The 9,376-nt window shown below is 38.4% G+C and overlaps 1 pseudogene; it reads right to left on the reverse strand.

Annotated features, from left to right (window-relative positions):
* Window positions 1–6,400: 6,400 nt before the first annotated feature.
* Window positions 6,401–7,171, reverse strand: LOC111149205 (annotated as a pseudogene).
* Window positions 7,172–9,376: the final 2,205 nt, after the last annotated feature.

Raw genomic sequence — 9,376 nt, forward strand, 5'->3', positions numbered from 1 at the left:
TCCCCTCCAGCAACCCTCAGCTTGTTTCCTAGAGTCTCTTATGGTTTGTCTCCACCTCTGATTCCGTCTTTCTAATTTTTCTCTCCCTTTCCGTACGTTCATCTGTTCTGTTTCTTAAATTCCACATGAGTGAAATCATGTGTAATTGTCTTTCTCTGACTGACTTATTTCACTTAGCATAATACCCTCTAGTTCCGTCCACGTTGTTGCAAACGGTGAGATTTCATTGTTTTGCTGGCTGAGTAACTTAGGTCCATTGCATGTACACACCACATCTTTATCCATTTATCTGTCCATGGACATCAGGGCTCTCTCTGTAGTTTGGCTATTGTGGACATTGTTGCCATAAATATTGAGGTGCCTGTGCCCCTTCGAATCACTATGTTTGTATCCTTTGGAGAAATACGTAGTAGTGCAGTTGCTGGGTTGTAGGGTAGCTCTATTTTTAACTTTTTGAGGAACAGGGAATGAAGTTTTTGCCACTGAGTTATCTACATTTTCCCATCTAGATCATATCTCTTAGATACGAACTACTTTCTTCCCTTGTCTAGATCTGCAGCTGGGAAAAGAACAGACACTCATTCACACTAAGGTGTAAATGACTGATAACATTTATATCTCCAGGCATTTAAAGAGACTACCGTGCCAGATAGGCAGGTGAATAGAGTTGAGAGCTCAAAAAAAGAGTAGTGAAATGTTGGTAGAATCTAGGTACTGAGTATATGTGTTTTCATGGTAAATTTTTTAAAATTTTTGTTGTATGCTTGTAAATTTTCAAGGCCTTATTTCTTATTTTCTTTTATGATAAAGGGAGGAGGAAGGAGTATAGGTTTAAAAAAAAAATCTTTGTTCTTAAACAGCTTTCAGTCAGAAGAGGAGGTTAAGCACATGCACAAATAACTAGGTTCTAAATCTGGGGTAGGGATTTGATATAAGCCTGTTTTTCCTCTCTCTGTTCTTTTCCTTCTCCCAACCTAGGGCAAGGGTAGGGAAACTGGAGAAACTGGAAGGAGGCTGCAACTCTTTTTGGCTTTTATGCCTAGAAGTCCAGAGTCTTAGGAAAAGGAAATGCCCTGGAACAAACAGTCCTTCTCAGAAGAGCAGAGGCAGAGTGCTGACTCTTCTCCCTCAGATTAGGAAGAGGTCTGGAAATGGGGCCTCTTCTGGCCTGCTGGCGTGTGTTAGGAAGTAGTAAGTGCTCAGATTAGAAATCGCTGTGTGTGGTTTAGGAGACGATAACCCCCTCTCCTAAATTATTGACCAAACTAGGACCATTTTTTTTTTTTTTTTTTTTTATAATGAAAGGGAACGCTATTGACCATTACCCTTGGGCAATAAACATGAAGCGGGACTGTCCCAGGTAAACCGGGAACAGAGGCTGCCTCAGAAAAGACTGGAATGCCCTGAACAGGGCTCAGAGTGTTAAGCCACTGGGCCTGAAGGGGCCGACAAATAGGAGTGATGGACCGATGACCTGGTGGTAACCCAGGCGACAACTGATGGTGCCCTTCCCCTGCCCCCAAACTGTAGCACTGCCCCAGCCCTGTGGAGATGTGGCACAGCTGAGGCTGATGCTGTGGGGGCGGGGGGGCCTGCAAGCTGTCGAGATAAAGTGAGTATCACTCCTCTATTCCCTAAACCTGGAAAGGGAAAAGGGGAGAAGGGACAACTGGAATTTTTAGTCTTTGTAATTTTAGCCATTCCTGCGGGTGTAGAGTGGTAACTCATGTTGTTTTTGGCATTTCCTTGATGATGAAGGATGGTGAGCTTTGTTTGTTGAAAAACACTTTCCCTTATTTAACTGTTTTGGTGACTTTTTAAATTTTTTTTCCCAATGACCATATAAGTGCCCCTATTCTATTCTGCAGATCTATTGTTGATCCCTAAGCCAGGACCTCACTTTCTTGATTAATCTAGTTTTATAGTAAATCTTGAAGTCAGTAAATAATGTAAGTATTCTAAACTTGTTATTTTCCAAAATACTTCAGTTACCCTGGGTTCTTTGAATTTCTGTATTAGAGTTTGTCAATGAAAAAAGTCTCCTTAGATTATGATCAGGTTACAAGGGATCTGTGATTCATTTGGGGAGAATTAACATCTTTCCATATATTTAAACTTACTGAATTCTTCTTTCAGCAATGTTTTTTTGTTGTAAGGATAGAGTTCTTGTATGTCTTTGGCTAAATTTATTTTTAAATATTTTGGTTTTTTATATAATTATAAATTGTAAGCTATGTTTCTAGTTTAATTTTCTTTTAAAAGTTGAGATATATGGGGCACCTGGGTGGCTCAGTGGGTTAAAGGCTCTGCCTTTGGCTCAGGTCATGATCCCAGTGTCCTGGGATCGAGCCCCGAATCGGCTTTCTGCTCAGCGGGGGGGGCCCTTCTTCCTCCTCTCTCTCTGCCTGCCTCTTTGCCTACTTGTGATCTCCGTCTGTCAAATAAATAAATAAAATCTTTAAAAAAAATAAAATAAAATTGAGATGTAATTGACATGTAACATTGTAAAAGTTTAAGGTGTACAACATGTTGATTTGATATATTGATATATTGCAATATGATCGCCATTGTAGCCTCAGCTAATGCTTCTAATCACATCACATAATTGTCACTTGTTATTTTGTGGTGGGAATCGTTAAGATCTAGTTTCTTAGCAAGTTTTTTATTTTTTAGCAAGTTCTTTCATAATACAGTATTACAGTCTGTAATTGCTATACTGTCCATTAGAGCTCCAGGACTTATCTTCTAGGTGGAGCTCAATTTTCAATTGTTTGCTGCTTGTATATAAGAACCTTATTATTTTTGTCTGTTACCATGCATCATGAAACCCTGTTAAATTCACTTTTTTTTTTTTTTTTAAAGATTACTTATTTATTTATTTATTTGACAGACAGAGATCACAAGTAGGCAGAGAGGCAGGCAGAGAGAGAGGAAGGGAAGCAGGCTCCCTACTGAGCAGAGAGTCCGACATGGGGCTCGATCCCAGGACCTTGGGATCATGACCTGAGCCAAAGACAGAGGCTTTAACCCACTGAGCCACCCAGGCGCCCCAAATTCACTTATTATTCTAACAGTTGTAGGTTGCTTAGGATTTTTTTTTGTAAACAATTTTGTCATATGCAACTAGAGATCATTTTTACTTCTTCCTTTGCAAACTTGTGCCTTTTATCTCTTCTTTCTGTCTTATAGCAAAGGTTAGGACCTCCCGTAGAATCTGAAATAGAAGTCTTTACAGTGGAAATCCTTGCCTTGATCCCAGTTTTAGAAGGGAACATTCAATATTTCATCATTAAGTATGATGTTAATTGTTGGTGTTTGGGTTAATTGTATTTTTCAAGGAAGTGTCTGTTTTGCTTATATTATTCAATTTTTTGTCATAAAGTTTATAATACTCTCTTGCTATCCTTTTAATGTTTATACGATCTGTAAATCCTTCCTGATATAGGAAATTTGTGTTCCCTCTTCTTTCTGGATTTGATTACCTAGGGATTTATCAATTTTGTTGCCTTTCATTTTGTTAATTTATTCAATTGCTTTTTTATTTTGTTGATTTCCACTTTTGCCCTTATTGTTTCCTGACTTCTCCTTACTTTTGGTATACATTGCTCATTCTTTAGCTTTTTATTTTTTAAAGATTTTATTTATTTGTCAGAGAACACAAGCAGGGGGAGTGGCAGGTGGAGGCAGAGGGAGAAGCAGGCTCCTGAGCAATGAGCCCGGTGTGGGGTTCCATCCCAGGACCCTGGGATCATGACCTGAGCGGAAGGCAGACACTTAACCACCTGAGCCACCCAGGCATCCCTCTTTAGCTTTTTAAAGTGAAAATCTAAGTATTGATTTCGGAACATTCTTTTTTAAGTGTTTAAAGCTATAAATTTCTTTCTCTTCACTTTTTTCAGTAATCACATATTTTTTGATATGTTTCATTATCAGTTTAAAAGGTTTTCCAATTTTACTTATGATTTGTATTTTGATCCAGGTAGGTTATAGAAAAGTGTTGTTTAATTTCCAAATATTTGGCATTTTCCTAAGTGTCTTACTATTATTAATTTCTAGCTTAATTCCATGGTCAAAGAATATAATCTGCATAGCTTTAATCCTCTTTATTGAGATTTATTTTACGGCCATGCATAGAGTTTACCTTGGTGTGCATATTATACATAACAAAAATAATTGTATTCTCTATTGTTGGCTGTAATATTCTTAAATATCATTAGGTGAAGGTGATTGATAGTGTTCAAATTACGTTCCCACTGAGATTTTTTTTTGGTCTAGTTTTTTTGTCTAGTTTTTATTGATGTTACAATTGTGGATTTGTATTCTCTCTTCAATTCGTCCATTTTTGCTTTGTGTATTTTGAAATTCTTTTAATAAACACATAGGTATGTATGATTGTTATATCTTTTCTGAAGAATTGACACTTCTATCATTATGTCACCCTTTATCTGTGGTAATACTTTTAATTTCAAAGTCTCTTTCCTCTGATATTAATATTAGCCCCTCCAGTTTTATGACTAGTGTTTGCTTGGTTTATCTTCTCTCATGTATTGACTTTCAATCTGTTGGTTTCTTTATATATTTAAATGTGTCTTGCAGAAAACTTACACTTGGATCTTGATTTTCATGATTTTTTTTATAGTTTCCACTTTTAAATTGGAGTGTTTAGGCCATTAAAATATAATTATTCATAAATTTGAATTACAGGACGACAGTATTGTTCTCTCTTTGCTTCTGTTTTTTGTTTCTTTTTTCTTTCCTGCCTTATTCTGGATTGAGTATTTTTTAAAATTCTGTTTTTATTTATGAATTGGCTATGTAAGTATAGTTTTTTGCATTTTTTTAAGAGAAAGCATGTGGGGGGAGGGGCTAAGGGAGAGGGAGAGAGAGAATCCCAAGCAGGCTTCATGCCCAACCCCATGCAGGGTTCTTTCTCAGGACCCTGAGATCATGTCCTGAGCGGAAACCGAGAGTTGGACCCTGACCTGACTGAGCCACCCAGGTGCCTAGCTTTTTGCATTTTTAACTCGAAAGCTTAAAGATTACAATTACAGGTCTTAATGCTTTGTAATTTATTAAAATCTTTATTTTTTTTTCCTGTTCTTCAAATTGGATAATATCTGTTGATCTATTTTCTCAAGTTCATTGATGCTTTCCTTCATCACTTCTATTTTGCTTGTAAATCGGTATGTTTTTCATTTCAGATATTGTATATTTTGGTTTTATAATTTCAGTTTCTTTTTTTATAGTTTTTATTTACCTTCAGATTTCCTATCTCTTTGTTTACTATGAGACTTCAGTAATGAACATTTTCCTTTATCTCACCACGCGGTTATAGTAGCTGGTTTGAAATCTTTTTGTGCTAATTCTAGCCTGTGGATCATCACAGGGTTGCTTTTTGCTGATTATCTTTTTTCTTGAGATTGGATCACAAATTGCTGCTTGTTCCTACATCAAGTAATTTTGGATTTTAACTTGGATGATGTGAATGGTATATCCTGGAAACTGTTTCTGTTACATAATTCTCCAAAGAGTCGCTATTTTTGTTTTGAAAGACAATGTGGTTGGAATAAAATTTCAAGCTCCATTTCTGGACAACTCAAACCTCAGTTCAATTTTTGTATCTTTATTTTATTCATTTATTTTTAATGGAAGCCATGAGTATTTTTTTTTTTTTTAAAGGTTTTATTTATTTGACAGAGAGAGATCACAAGTAGGCAGAGAGGCAGGCAGAGAGAGAGGGGGAGGCAGGCTCCCCGCCGAGCAGAGAGCCCGATGCGGGGCTCGAGCCCAGGACCCTGAGATCACGACCCGAGCCGAAGGCAGAGGCTTAACCCACTGAGCCACTCAGGCGCCCCGCCATGAGTATTTTTAATGCATGAAAGCACTGACATTTCAGCTCAGTTGTAAAGGGATAGTCAATTCAAATAAGATAGGCTACTAGGCTAATCATTCGAAGGCAAACAAAAGTAGACCCTTAATCGCAAACCAAATGTTGTCAATCTACATTGTAGCAATGATCCATGAATAATAACGTAAATTAAATTAATTCAAAAAATTTATGTTATGCATTTTAAAAAGGGAGGTACACTGACATTATGTCAGGTTCCAAGGTTAATTTCTTAGGTTAGTGATACAGCAATTCAAGAAAGCATACCCATTTGTTTCTTGTTGATTTCTAATGTTTAAATGATATCAAAATTAAACAGATCTCTATATCAAGACATCAAATGATTTACTTAAAGTCCACATCTGAATTATATAACTCCTATAAAAGTGGAAATCTGTATCTTCAGTTATTACAAAGAGAGCATCCTAAGTCAACTGGCATATATATATTTGGTCCTTCGAAGGTTAGACAATTCATTGAGAACTTCCCTTCCCCACCCTTGCAGTCTCCAGGTCACTTTTCTGTCTTGTGGCTCTTTTGTGCTAGCCCCGGGAAGATGGCTAGGGGCAGGGGCGAGGCGTACTGCTCCATAAGGCTCAGGAGGTGGCTGTAGCTGTCTTGTTCGTGCTTTGTGAACACAGCTGGCAGGTTCAGCTCATCCTGTAGTGCCTTCACCCAGGCCATCTTCTCAGTCTCCTTTTGCCCATGATTTTCCAGAAGGATCTAGCGCTGCAGACAGATCTGGAGGAGTCTGCTGCAGCTAGCTATGTTTGTGGTCCTGGATGTCAGAGCCAATCTTGCCTGTCACACTGGGCTCCCCGAAGAGATCAAGGTAATCCTCCTGAATCTGAAAGAACTTCCCCATCTCCAGCAGGATCTTCTTGGCATTGGCATTTTTTTTAAGACTTTATTTATTTATTTATTGGACAGAGAAAGAGATCACAAGTAGGCAGAGAGGCAGGCAGCGGAGGGAGGGGGGAAGCAGGCTCCCTGCTGAGCAGAGAGCCCGATGGGGGGGCTCGATCCCAGGACACTGAGATCATGACCTGAGCCGAAGGCAGAGGCTTAACCCAATGAGCCACCCGGGCGCCTGGCATTGGCATGTTTTTTTCTCCTCGTCATTACCTGTCATTTACATGACAGCAGCTATAGGAAGATAGAATGAGTAGAAGGCTGTCTTGGACTTGACAGTAGATTGTCCTTCTTTTCAATGAATCTGCCAAGATCCACATTGGCCCAGAGGGCTGTGATGAGGTGAGTACCTGAGCTTAAGTTATAATTCATTTTTGAAAGACACAACTAGGCATTACATCCAGACAAGGAGAGGTTCAACAAAAGATAAGATTTCATTTCACCCTACATGGTTTCTTGAATCTTTGAGGAAACCTTTTCCAGAAAAAAAATCTGTCAAATACCTCCGTTGTTTATCTGTCTAGAACTGGGTCCTATGACCCCCCCCCACAAACCAGTTGCTAAAAATCAGAAAATGATCATTAATGATAGTAACTAATCAGGATTTATTCCGTCCTGTGATGAGAAATTGATACCCACATTGCCAGCACACTGTAAGGAGGTAGTGTGTAAGACAGTCACTTAACATCTGCCACAAACCCCTACAGTATTCTTAATTCATGCATGATAAGGAGTAGAACATAATGTTAAAAAACTCTATCATATCAAATAAAAATGGTAAGATAATTCTTAAGTTATATGGTGTTTTCACTCTATACCCTTACCCTTATGTAGGCATCCAAATAGAATAATTGACGAAAAAATTAAATAGAAGTGGGAATATTTTAAGTACATTTTTTAACCGCATAGAGTGCAATGAGTACTACTATTTCTTGCAACTAGAGACTTCTGGCATTAACAATTTAAAATTATGCAGAATTTTCTATTTTATGCATAAATTTCTGATTCTTTTGCTGACCCAAATATAGTTGAAAATGTTATTTAAAAAAACACTGGATTCATCTAAATTTTGTTTTAATTCTAGTGTAGTTAACATGCAGTATGATATTAGTTTCAGGTGGACAATACAGTGATTCACCAATCCCAGTATTACTCAAAGCTCATCATGGTAAGTGTACTGTTAATCCCCTTCCCCTAGTTCACCCATCTTCCCTCTGGTAACCATCTGTTTGTTCTCTAGTTGAGAGTCTGTTTTTTGATTTGTCTCCTTTTTTTCCCCTTTGTTATTTGTTTTGTTTCTTAAATTCCTCATATGAGTGAAATCGTATAGTATTTGTCTTTCTCTGACTGGCTTGTTTCGCTTACCATTATATGTTCTAGGTGTATCCATGTTGATGGATATATATATACCATATATATATATACACACACCACATTTTCTTTATCCATTCATCTATTCATGGACACCTGGGCTGCTTTCATAATGTGGCTGTTATAAATAATGCTGCATTAAACATAGGGGTACATATATCTTTTTGGATTAGTGTTTCCCTTCTTTGTATGAATACCCAGTAGTGTGATTACTGGATCATATGGTAGTTCTGTATTTAATTTTTGAGAGACCTCCATATAGTCCACCGTAGTGCCTGCACCAGTTTGCTTTCCCACCAACAGTGCACGAGTGACCCTTTTTCTCCACATTCTTGCCAATACTTGTTTCTTTTGTTTCTTATTTTAGCCGTTCTTACAGGCGTGCGGCGGCATCAGTGTGGTTTGATTTGCGCCTCCCTGATGCTGAGTGGTGTTGAGCATCTTTTCAGGTGCCTGTCGGCCGGCTGGATGCCTTCTTTGCAGAATTATCTGCTCATGTTTTCTGTCCATTGTTAAGTGGATTATTTGGGTTTTCGGTGGTGTGATCTTTTTGTCTTGTGACGAGAACTTTTGAGATCTCTTAGCAACTTTCAAATATACAACACAATATAGTCATAATACTGCATTGTTAACGATAGTCAACACTGCATTGCATCTCTAGGACTTGTTTATCTTTTTTTTTCTTATTTTTAAAGATTTTTTATTTATTTGTTTGACAGACAGAGATCACAAGTAGGCGGAGAGGCAGGCAGAGAGAGAGGAGGAAGCAGGGTCCCCGCTGAGCAGAGAGCCCGATGCGGGGCTCCATCCCAGGACCCTGAGATCATGACCTGAGCCGAAGGCAGAGGCTTAACCCACTGAGCCACCCAGGCGCCTGGACTTATTTATCTTATAACTTCAAGTTCATATTTTTTAGAAACCTTCACCGATTTTGCTCACCCCATTCACCCACTCATCTATTAACGGACACTCAGGTAGTTCCCGTCTCTTGGCTACCGTAATGTTGCAGAACACGGGAGTGCTGATATCTTCTTGAGATAGCGATTTTGTTTACTTCATAGAAATACCCAGAAGTGGAACTGGTGTGTCCTATGGTAGTTCTATTTTTAACTTTTTGAGAAAGCTCCATACCATTTTCCATAGGGTTTGCACCAATTTACATTCCCACCAACAATGCACAAGGGTTCTCTTTTTCACATCCTCACC

This window comes from Enhydra lutris, unplaced genomic scaffold (assembly GCF_002288905.1).
Source record: "Enhydra lutris kenyoni isolate GAN:26980312 unplaced genomic scaffold, ASM228890v2 scaffoldscaffold21, whole genome shotgun sequence".
In the NCBI taxonomy this organism is placed as follows: domain Eukaryota; kingdom Metazoa; phylum Chordata; class Mammalia; order Carnivora; family Mustelidae; genus Enhydra; species Enhydra lutris.